At 41.0% G+C, this 12608-nt stretch overlaps 1 protein-coding gene across 1 annotated transcript in view; it reads right to left on the bottom strand.

Moving 5' to 3' along the window:
• Positions 1 to 12389, bottom strand: part of CELF2 (CUGBP Elav-like family member 2) — a 549003-nt gene extending 536614 nt beyond the window's left edge. Inside the window, exon 1 of the mRNA XM_030959792.1 lies at positions 12098 to 12389. The gene's annotated coding sequence lies outside the window, so the exon portion shown is untranslated. The remainder of the gene's footprint in view (positions 1 to 12097) is intronic.
• Positions 12390 to 12608: the final 219 nt, after the last annotated feature.

Here is a 12608-nt window from a genome sequence, read left to right on the forward strand (position 1 = left end):
ATCCATTCTCAACAGCTCTGCACCAGCAGTCAGCCTTCTTTCCTCTAAGGAAGGCACAATGCTTGCCTCAGCCTACACTCTCAAGTAGCAGGAGGATTCTGCACCAGGTTGGATTGGGTGTTTGTCCAAGTCCTCAGTCCATCAGTAAAACTTAGTGGATGCCTAGAGCAGGCTGTAAGAGCAAGCCAAGCTCACAGTACTTTCCCATCTTCCCAAACTTCCTGGCTGAAGGATGCTCTGTAGATATAGCAACACACTGAGTTTTTATTACACAGGTTAGGATACACGTTTGTACCTGAAAGCATCCTACTTAATCTGCACAGACACCTGCCAGCAATTATTCCCACCTCTTCCTTTCAGGTCCCCTCTAACAGGGTGGGTAAAGTCTGAAACTGCACCTGGCTGAGTTCAAATCAGGGTCTGTGAGTATTCTGGGGAGGACTTTCCCTTTGAGCTGTGTTTCTGATAGTTATGTCTACACTGATATGAAGATCCAGCCCAGGAACATGGCCTAAGGACCATTTCCTGACCATGCACAGACCTTTAGTCACTAGCCTGCTCCCCTGCAGAGCTTTGGTTGGGCCAAATGTCATTCTCTAAAACATGCCTGGTTTTGGGCTGGGGTCAGCAGGTACCACAGACAGGGTGGATGCTGTCAGTTCTCCCTGGGGCTGGGGGAGTGTGTGGGGATGGACTCGAGCTGCCCCAGCTCAACAGCACGTGGGGTTACAGAATGGTCCTTATTTTCTTCCTAGGACTCACAGAACCCCAGAGACTTGTCCACAACATATTCAACAGCAGCAACATGAACCACTAGTACCACCAGCACTTAGTGCCATACTAGTACCACCAGGACTTTCAAAATAAATTTTGTCACCTTCCTAAGAACAAGTTCTCTTGCTCTGGCAAATTAATTTTAAGACAATGAATAAAGCTGCATAAAGAAAAGTGGAGGCATGGAGGATCTTTCAAGATGGTCCCCAAACTACTTTTGCAGCATGTGAAAATTAGTTCCTTTTGAAGTGTTTCCTGTCCTGCTCCAAAGTCATTTATTCTGTCCTAATGTATTTTGTGAAAGTCAAGCAGAGAAATACATTTATATAAGACAAACCACTAGTAAGGGTCATAGACTTCCATTTTTATTTTAATAAAATCTTTGAAGACTAACTCATACAATTTGTGAATCACACTTCATGAGAAAGACTTCCCAGAGGTTTTTAATAATTTGAGGTATGAAGCTGGCTGGAAATACCAGAACAAAGAACTGCTTCTGTGTGCTCACTCTTGTATTCAACCAAAGATAAGTAGCTATATGACAAAAGTATATTCTTATACTGATGGGAGAGAAGAACATAAAGAAATTTAAACTGTGACAATGTTTTTCTGATTAATGGTGCTCAGATTGTCTTTGTATACAGAAGGAGTTGATTATCCTTGTCTAAAATATACAGATTTTTCTTAGATAAACACACCAGCTGATGATACTTCTATCTTTTTCCAAAATAAGGTATCTGTGCAGAAAATTAGGAAATGTCCTGAAAGGCAAGAAAAATGTAGCTGAAGAAAAGGAGTACAAGTATTGCCTTCCAGAGCATCACTTTATTGGCTTATTTGAAGTCAGAGTTCTCAATTCTGCTGCAAAGAAGCAGCAGCTGTATCATTGTATGTCAGCAGTTGGAAGTGGGGAATGTCTCATACAGGGGCACAGTATAGAACATTAAAGATGTCTAAATGCTCATATTTTTTATTATATCTGTTGCTACTGTCTGCTCAAAACTTTGAACTGCTGCATCCTTGTAAGCAGGTTTTAAACCTTTTAAACCAAAACAGGGTGCTTTGCTGCACCTTAGAATGCAGTTAACCTTTACTACCTCCTTCTGGAATATGGTTAACCCTAGTGTAGGAATTCCTGACTGAAATGATTTTGTCTATGTGGTGTTAAAAAGTTGCACATATTGAATCAGCAACTTCTATCATCCTCAATGATTAGTGGGGCTCTAGAGGCTGTTATTTGCCATTCTGGGGCAGATGCTCACCAGGCTTCAAGGGATCACCCTGGTTTATATCAGCAGAAGTTTTGGCATGTTTATGTGAGTGGAACTGAAGTTGTTCTCAAGAAAACTGAAAATGAGCACTAATGTAAAAACCCCTACATTTTAACAGAGTTCTGTTGTGGGTATAAATACACTTGTGTGCCCAAAACAAGATAGTTACTGGGTTTATTAAAGTGTGCCTATTTTTCCAATGTTTATTCATAATTAATTTGCTAATAAAGATTTCAGCAGTGGTGGAGTCTTTATCCTACCATAACAGGAGCTCCTGGCTTCACAACTTCACTGGAGCAACCCACATGATGAATATGAGCTGAAGAATAGAAGCCAAATCCTTCTAGGCTCTGCATATTTGTGCTTGCCAGAAAAATTATGGCAAGTTGAAGGAGCAGGAGATGGAAAGTAGCCACCTCTGCTTTGGCACTTCTCAGAGCCCACTGAGGCCACTGTGCAAGCCTTTATACTTGGACCTACATAAGTACTTTCTGAAGCTGGATACTGGAATTGGGGGGCAGCAGGGACTGCTTATTTATGAGTTACTTAGCAGTCCCTGATGCAGCAGTTGCCATAAGGCATAGCCTCACTGCAGCTTATTCATACTCCTGGCAAAAGTTATCCTCCTGGGAAGTGGTGTTGCTGGCCAGAAAACAAGAATACTTTACTGCTTCTCACACAGAGTGTGAGTGTATTCACTCTGGGGGCAGTTTTAGCATTTGGCCCTGTGCCTGGACATCATTACTATTGGGCACTGGCACTGCACACAGCCAAGCTGACCAGAGCCTGTGCTGAAAAGATTACATTCTCCCAAACCAATATTTTTAATTTGGCCCTCATGCTTCTGACAGCAGGAAACTTTTGGAAACACCACAGGCTGTGTTTGCTGTAAGCACCATTACCTGAAAAAATCCTGGTGACTATCAAGAGGCTTCATGAAAACAAGAGGATGCAGAAATGCAGCCCCCTCTAGTGAGGTGGGATGAGCTGAAGTGAAGCAGTTAAACAAGATGTGCTCCATACGGCACAAAATCTCAAACTCCATTTAAGCAGCTCTTCCAAAAAAGCACCTGGTTAAAGAGTTTGGGGTAAACCACCAGAACTTACTTTAAATACAGGGGAGAATATTTTCCTATTTATACTGCTGCTTTACCTTTTATAAATTTAAAAACATCATCCTACCTAGAATTGGGACTGACAACAGACAGCAGCACCACGTGTGAGCATATCCTGGATCTAAAAGGGGAGGGAGCTTTGAGTTTCAAGATGCAAGTAGTCCTATTCATGTCACAACTGCAGTTAAGTCCTTTGCTATATCTGGGCATAAAGGAACATAAAGCAGCTAAAAAAAAAGGTAAAAATCTGAATATCACTGCATCTATGGCATCTCATGTTGCTGGATTTCTAGAAACTGCATTTGTTAGTTTTCTTGGCAAAGGCTACTAACTGGAAAAAAATGTGATGATACTCCAACAACAAAACATTCTCTTACTTGCTGAGCTTAAAACATTTCTGTGGTTGCAGTGGCTTCTGTGGGACTATTCCCATACCATAATCTTAAGCACATAATTAAGGGCTTTACTGGATCAGTGCCTGAAAAACCAATGCTGATTTCTATTGAATGCACATTATGTTAGGGACCATTTGTAAGCTCATTAAAATGAACAGAAAGGATCCAGCAGATGCTGGGCCAAGCCTGGTCTCAGGACTTTCATCAGAGAAACAACGTTGTCTCTTGTTTACACTTCCACGGGTCACTGAGTTCCCAGACTTTGAGCCATTGATTACATCGTATTATCAATTAAGTTAGAGATTTGCCATCAGCTTAAATGGGCACAGGGTAGAACATAAGGAAATAAACAGCAGAATCATGTTCAGTTTGTGAGTCTGGGTATTGGGCATTTAAAAACAAACAAAAAAATCAGGCATGCTTATGAATTCATGGACACAGAATAGCCTCTGCTTTAGTGCACTGTGTGTGCTATGCAATGTGTTTGGGAATGGACATTGCATTTCTGTGGAACAACATTGGACTTTCACCCTTCCTCCCCTTCCCTCAATCCCCAGACTCATAAATCCTCCATTTGTCTCACCTGTAGCTACAATAAAGCCATTCTCACTGGTATTAACATCTGCTGTGGTCATTCTTCTGGGGTGAGAAAGGCAGAACATTTTCATTGCTCGTTCATTTGTGAACATTAGTTAAGTAAAGCTGTCACTCGTGTCCAATTATGGGTGAGTATTTTATAGCACAGCCTCCTTCCTAAAGCTAAACTGACACGGCCAAGCCCCATTTTATAGGCATCCTTAAATTCTTCCAAGCCATATTTAAAATCCTTATGCTCAGAGATGGCAGGTGCCATGTGTTTTCACAGCTACATTAACAAATGCAATTTTGTGGCAACTTGACCACGCCAGTGAAGCAGTAAATTTCTGTAATCTCTGTGGTTAAGAATTTCACACAGGACTTTGCTGGGAATGTGTAAAGCCCATTAGTACAGGAGCACGATGAAGATAAAATTAAAATACCTTTACAGTAAAAGCCAAAAAAAAAAAAGAGTGAAGTCTGGGGATTTTTTTTTTCTGCTAGAGCAATGAAACGTGTCAGAGGAAAAGGCTGAAAGAGAAAAAAGTAGCTTCACTGAGCTCACCCAGCCTACTCTCCTTCTCAAATGACTGCCACCAATTTAGGTGAGAAGAGGTAATTTGGCTTACACAAATGCTAACACAGGCTTATCCTAAAGCATAACTGGGATGCAAAACTTTATAAATATCTTTTCCAAACCCTTGCTCCTTGTTACAGCACACATATTGTCCTCACAAATGTTTCTGCAGGCTTAGGGAGATGATAGCCAAAACCTCCCTAGTCCTGAGCACGTGCAGGGTGCATTGGTGCTCCTGTACACCAGTGCAGCTGTTTCGCTCACAGGATCTGCATTCTCCAGCATGAGCTCTGTTATTGGAGCTGAGACACCTTGGTGCTACTCAGGGCAGCCCAGGACACCCCAGCTCCAATACCTCAGCCACTGTGAGGGTTGGGAGCATAATTTACCACTCCCAGAATCAGAAGATCTGTACAGCATCATTGGATCATTGATTTAGCCTTCTTTGGAAAGGGATCTGTGCTGAAAAATGGGGCTGATACCACTTTTTATTCTCCTGAACATTTCGCTCAACTCCTCAGGACTCCAGAGAGCGTCTGAGGGATATCACTGCCAGAGGAGAGTTTTATCCACCCAGACCCAGGACTGAGTTTCTGATCTCCCACAGATCCTTAGACATATGTTAAATTTTGCAAGAAGGTATCTCAATAACCAGCAGAAAGCAGATGAAAACCAGCAGTTGAATCCTGTACAAATTCATACACTTTTTTTTTTTGACCTGTAAGTCATTTCAGCAGATATTTCCCAGATTTCCTATAAAATCATGTGAGCTATAGATTTTTTTTTCTTTAAAAAAGAAAGATGTGATTCCAGCATAATCACCTCACTCCAGGGATTGGATCTCTTGGAAAGTAAAGAAAACAAACTGCTCAGAATGCAATACTAGCCAGGGAGGGAATTGCATTATGGATTGCTCACAGTCTCCTTCAGCAGGTTTTACCACAGGGTTTGGGCAAAACTCGTAAAGAGCACAGATCAAACAAGAAAACATCTTTGAATGCCTATAGTTTGTTGTGAGACAGAAGTGCTCTGAAAGATACACTTAGCAGCTCGCTCAATCTCTTAAGACTTCACACAAGCACGCAGGGTTGGGGAGATCAGCTCACACGCTCCTGCACGCTGTGTGGCTGCACTGAAACCAAAAAGGCTATTCACAGAGTGGCCCTTTGAAGTCAGTGGACTTTTGTCATTGATTTTGAGAGGCCCAGGATTTCATTCGCAGTGTGTAAGGTTAAGCATGTGTATAAGTCCTTGCAGGATCAAGGCTTAAATGTGTAAACCTGTTCAGCAAGAGTACCCAGCCTTTAATGTCCTGTGAATGTGGTCTCTTGCTTTGTGACACTGGATAGGCAGCCTTTGCTCTTGAGTGCAAGAGCTTCATTTAGTATGCACATGTCCTTCATAATTCAGGGACTTAGAGTGCAGGGAAAGGAAGGTGTTGGTAGAGCTGCTCATTAATGGAGAGCCTATGGAACACATCAACTGCATCAGATTTGATTAAGAGCCACTATTAATTGATAATTCTGTCTCTTGTTATCCAAAATGCAGTCCACGGGCCTTCTGGACTGCTCACTGTGTTAGTAGCTGGTACAGAGTTTATACATTAATCATTGGGAACAGCAAATGTGTCAGAGACCCAATCCTGTGTTCAGAGCTCTGTTACTGTGTGACCAGTTCAAGTGCACCATAACACATTTTCTGCTGGCTTCAAAATCTGGCCACTGCTATGGTCTGAGTAAAGACTCTTTCTGCAAAACATTTCAGAGCTCAGGTTCAGAATACAGCTACCTCAACCACGTGTGATCATGATAGGATCATTAAGGGTGGAAAATACCTCCATGTTCATCAAGCCCAACCTACCTTGATGAATACCACCATACTGAGATGTGGATCAACAACTGAGTGGACAATCAAATATGTTATGCTCAAATGAATGGCAAAATCCAGTGTCTCTGACTTAAACCAAGCCTACACTTAATCTTTAAGATGCTGAAGATTACCTAAGTGAAGAGAGGAATGAATCCTAAAAGGAGACCACGTTTGTCTGATGGTAGAATATGTTCCTATTGCTGAATGTCTCACCTGTCTAGTGGGGTTTTATGTGTCCAACAGCCATACCATGAGTTTGTATCACAGAATCACAGAATATTCTGAGTTGGAAGGGACCCACAAATATCATCAAGTTCAACTCATGAGTTTATGGCCCATGCAGGGGTTGAACCCACAACACTGGCATTACCAACACCATGCTCTGATATACGTATTAATATACATTTATGTGCTGACACATTTTAAATTAACATTTTAAATTAAGCAGATTTTCCTTGAATATAAACCTGACTGATGCTGGTTATGGTGATCCTTGGGTATCATTTCGTCCAGACCTTGCAAGCAAGGCTGCTCTGATGCTGCCTCCCTCAGACCCTTTTAACCCTCTGCTCAGGTGGGCTGTGACCCATCAGCATCACCCACAGCCCTTCATGTCACATACCACGGACTTGGACATGAAAACAATTGCATGGGGCCAACACAGGGCCAAGGGGACACAGAAAGCCCCTTCACAGATGGCCAGGTGGGCTGAAGGTGTCAGGTACCTTTGGGAAATGGGGGTTGCTCTGCAGAACACAATTTTTGCACTCTTAACGCAGCTTTAGCTGCAAAAATGTAGGAAGACAAAGTATCAGTCTGAAAGCTTTCAAAAGCATGGTGTCCTCTGGATAAGAAAATTTACATCAGGAACATCAACTCATTATAATACTGGTGCCTAAAATAGGTAGACTTCATTACACTCATGGAGTTTCCTGAGTTTGGGATTTTTATAGCATTGCAGCATGACTTTTAAATGCCACTGGCCTACTAAGTAGAACAAATAAACCAATCACAGCACCTCCTTTCACTAGATCAGTTCAGCCTAATAAAATTAACCACAAGGAACAAGATTAATTAGACGTTAAACACATTGCCTGGGAAGCACTTGTGACAGCTTCCCTCCAGCAGCCCTGGAGGACTAATGATATATGTGAGTGACATTTTGTCAGTGATGTATGGATGTGCCTATGCAATCCAGACCTAACTGCACTAGGATCAGCCTTGTTTGAAGCCCACTGCCAGGCATATGAGGCTTGATAAGTCAATAGTTTTCCCACGTATGTAATTGATGGAGTTTTAAGTCCTCTCTCTCCATGAAGTAGTTACAGGAGATGTCTAAAGTAAGGCAACAGTTGAGAAAATTTGAGGTGGAGGGCAAATTAAATGGTTTGAATTTTGAATATGATATCTTTCCGTGGGATTGGAAGAAAACAGATGTCAGAAAAGCACCTGGTTGTTTTCTCTAAGGAGAGCCAGATGTGGCTCACTCACTTATAGGTGTCTACATTATTGGTACCTAAATTTGGATGAGATGAATCCTATCTCTGGTGCCAAAATGTCATGGACAGAGAACAATCACTTCTATGGGTAACACAGAGGCAGTTGGAGGTTCCAGGCTGAGAAGGAAAATAAAAAAACAAAAATATATGTGCAGAGTTTTTGGGTTGCTCCCATTTTGTTGCCGTCCCCAAGGAAAATGACAATATGTGTCTTTAACAATGTGAGCAGGAAAGGTTTGGCTTCAAGAATTTCGAGCACATCAGGGCAGGAACTGAGTTTCAGGCCATGGGACATGCAAAGCAACCCCAAGAAGGCTTTGAGTGATGATAATTATGATCTAGAAATGAGCTGTCTGGGCTTCTAGTTATCTTTTCACTTTGTTTCCTTCTTGCTATTATTTTAATGTTTACCTTAATAACTAAAATACTTATTTATATTCTTAATTCTTATCTAGTGATCTGATAAATACTGTGAGCTCTGTGATGAGAGTCATGAGGAGGTTTTAGACTATTTTTAGGGTTCTCTATACTCTGCACAGTGTTAGGGGCCCCGAGGACTCTGCAGTGAGCCATGTGCACATCACAAGGAGAGGAAGGGCATGTGACTGGCTGCCAGACTTGTGGGAGAAGTGTGTTTAGGCAAGTGGTAGCCCAATATGTTATTAATCAGGTAGTGGGGGAGGATCAGAGGCTTGGGGTCACTCTGAGCCTGTGTACAGGGTTCTTGCAAGAGTGTTTCTTGCTGAAAGAAGACCATGGCTAATACGTTAAATCAAATGGAAACAGAGCAAGCCCCTTACAATGACATAAATCATTTGCAGTTAGAAGAGAAATCTAAGAGTCTTTTACTCCTAGAATTAAATGGAATAATCTTCAGTGGTTAAAATCTAAGAATTTTGACAAGATTCTGTCACACTTGAATTGAGCTGACCAGAAATGCCATGCAGAAATGCAGTCTCGTTCAGGGAAGGAGGTGCTATGAAATTCTTTAGTAATTCTTCAGAGTCCTGAGAAAAATCAGTGAATTTGGCTTCTCCCAGGAGAAAGCAACTGATGAAATCCCATCATTATTGCCCATGGCAAGTCTGTGATTTACCTTAATTTCACCTGCTGTGTGCAACTCAGACTTGCAGTGACTTTATATGGAACGTTAGAGATGTAGAAGAAATACAGAATTATGCTAGCTTTTTGCTGTAAATGAAATTCACAGTTATGTTATCAAAGTTTCTAATTATAAAATGTCTTTAATATTTTATTAGTAGGAGGGGAGGGAAGATGCTAAAACTTATGGTATTTCACAAGTAAGGTTATGGGTTGATTTCTGATTGGTTGACAGGACCCTAATAATAAACCTCATAATTTTATACTACATTCCTCTAGTGATGATAGAAATTCTTTGTGCATAATAGCACCATTTCTATTCAGAAATCTTGTTAACAGTTGTAAACTCAGATTATCATTTTTATTAGCCTAGTGTTTTCTTATTTCTCTGTTACTGACAGGAAATTACAGCAAGTTTTCTGGCTTGCTTTTCTTTTTTTTGTTACAATGAAAGCAGTTGCATTCAACTAGAAATTTCCAGGCACTGAATAGAGGACAGCATTGCTAGAAGCCAACAGCAATTTAAAGTGCACAGATTAATTAAAAAAAATATATATTTAAAGACTACATTCAAAGAAGATGTAGACTGGTAGATTGGGTTAGGGTGTTTTTTTTTTTAGTTAAATGTACAGATATCAGTTTAAGAATCTAGTAAGAATTTTTAGGAATTTAGCAATCCATTCTTGCCACAAAACTCAGCATCTAAACTTAGCTGTACTGTGTTTTCATATTGCCTCATAACAGTAATTTTGACATCACCTGTGTGACCAAAGACACCTGGCTAACCTCAGGCTCTCCTCCCTGCAGCCTCACCCATGGCTGAGATGCCCACCATGGTCAGTGGGAACCAACCACCATGGACTTCTCATGACTTTGGCTGATTAGGAGTCTCAGATGAGAGTATTGGTAGTTGTTTCACCCCATTAGGCCACTTGAGCATTGTAAAAGCACTGTTTCTAGGAGAATGTGAGACTATAAATGCATAATTTACTGACAACAGCCTACAGTTTATTCATATTACATCAGATACGCTTCTAACTGTCAGTTGATACTGAGTGAATAAAAACTTATTTCCATAACAAGAACACTGAATTCAACCCTTTTCTTCTCTGGTTATAAATGGATGGGAGTTTAGGATTACAAGGGACAAAGCCTAATTTTCTGGGCCTCGCAGACCTTGGTGGTGGTGTGGGGGAAGGCAAGTTTTCAGGGCAAAAGCAAGATGTGGGAGCTCCAACGCCCTCATTTCACAAGCCAACAGTATTTTCTGCACAAGCAAAGTAAACCTTCAGAAAAGTACTGCAGTGCTTGAAACTGAGACTGAGATAGGGAGTGATGAACTTCTGCAAGTGCAGCACCCTTAACCCTCTGCCCTAACAAAGTTTCTGTGAGAGGATGTGATTTTCCATATGGCACTGGCACGTCCTCTCCCCCCCTCCACTGACATGGAAAGGACTCTGTGTTCAATCCCACTGCTCCTCTTCTCCACCCTTCTTGCACAACTTCTCTCATGATGTCACATTATGCATTTGGCAAAACGGACCTTTGAGTCTGGAAAGTCTAATCAATGTGCAGATTATTAGTTTCAGGATACCTCTTTAAATAAAATTAAGGAAAAGAGCTTTCAAGGAGTTAGATGACTAAATCACACTGGTTTCCTAACTCTATTCAATTTCTCCAAAATTCCCATCCTATGTTCAAAAAGTTTTCATCAGCACGATCAGAAAACAGCAACTAAGTGTAAGAATAGTGCTTATTCTGAATATTACAGTAAAGCTACAGGATCCAGCCTAAAGTGCACCAAAGATTAATTGCAGTTGGGAAAACAGAGATAGTTCAGCAATCATAAGATCCAGTCCTGCCAGTACTCAGCAATTTTCTCTTAAATACAGGACAAGCACAGCCTTCCTGTTGATTTCAGTAGATGTTGTAGCATTCAATACCTGGCAGAACTACATTCAGAAATCCTGAGAAAAACACACCACCTTTTAAGTTTTGTAAGCTTAAACACAAAGCAAAACACATCTCATTTGCTAAAAAAATAAAATGAAAATGTGTTAGTACCAGAAGATGACTAGAAAGGAGACCTTGGAAATCAGTGTACTTGCAAGTCAGGAATGTAACATGTACAATACAGATCTGATTATATCTGGCAGGGTGGTATTCATAGGAGCTGATCCACAGCATCAAACTCATTCCTTACAAAAGCAACGCCCGGTATTTCATCTCAAAGTTTGTCAGCTTCTTGCAATTAGCTACTACAATGGTGTGACAAGGTATGGAGTGGAACACCCCTTCCCCCCTTCTCCAGAGGGAAAATGCAAGGGACAGCAAGAACTTTACCTAGCACTGGACAACAATAAATCCTGGATACACTGACCCCACTTGATGAAAGCGGAAAAAATATTTATTTATTTTTTAAAAAAGTTTCAGTGTTGCACTTCCCTACCTAGTAAACAGCTGAACAGGCAGGATGATACCCAAGACCATCTCCTCCACCCCCATCTCCACCCCCGTGTCGTATCAGTGCTTCAGGCAATGTTCAGAGGGAAAAAAAATTCACAAACACAACCCCCCCAACTCAAGTATCTGTTCTGATAGGAGCATGGAACAGTAACCAAAAAACAATCAAGTCCTCATTGTCATAGTGCGACAATCACAGCATCTCTTCTGTTGAGCAAATAGTCAATTCATAGAGAGAAAAGCATCATGAGGACAGGCATGAAAGCTGTTATTCCCCATTTTAAGTAATAGGAGAAGGTCACATATCAAGCCGTTGTACCTTTTCATTACCTCCTAACCCTCCACAGCAGGGGAACCACACTTATGACTGCGTTAGATATACAAAAGCTTTTCAGCTCCAAAAAAGGAAAAGAAAAGATGAGGAAAGGAAAAAAAAAATAAATTAAATTCATCTTACCAGCACGTTACAGCACCAACTTGCTTGAAGGAACGTTGCCTTTACAGGTTTCTCTTTTAATTATCCTGGAAGCAGAAGGGGAAAAAAAAGAAGACGACGAAGCAGGGCTGTTAAATTAGTGTGTGCTCGAATCTTTTCAGTTTGTCGCAGAGTAGAAAAATACCAAAAAAAAAAAAAAAAGAGAAAAGAGAAAAAAAAAAGGAAAGGGCACTCAAAGAAAGAAAAAAAGCAAAAGAAAGCTCAGTAATTTAAATTTGCTGTCAGTTCAGGCAGCATTGCTCTGTCCCGCCCCTCTTCCCACTGGGTTCTACTACCTGCAGGGCTGCAACTGACAGCTACTGTGCAAACAAAAAAAAAGGCAAAAAGCATGCTGGGACCATGCTGTCTGCTGTCTGAGTCTCTCTCCACTTCTGATGACTGAAAATCATTAGTGGAAAGGTTCTGTTGTTGTTTGCTGAGATTTTTAAGTTAGGTTCTTTGCATGAAATGTAATTTATTTTTAATTGATGCG

This window comes from Camarhynchus parvulus, chromosome 1A (genome assembly GCF_901933205.1).
Source record: "Camarhynchus parvulus chromosome 1A, STF_HiC, whole genome shotgun sequence".
Classification (NCBI taxonomy): Eukaryota; Metazoa; Chordata; class Aves; order Passeriformes; family Thraupidae; genus Camarhynchus; species Camarhynchus parvulus.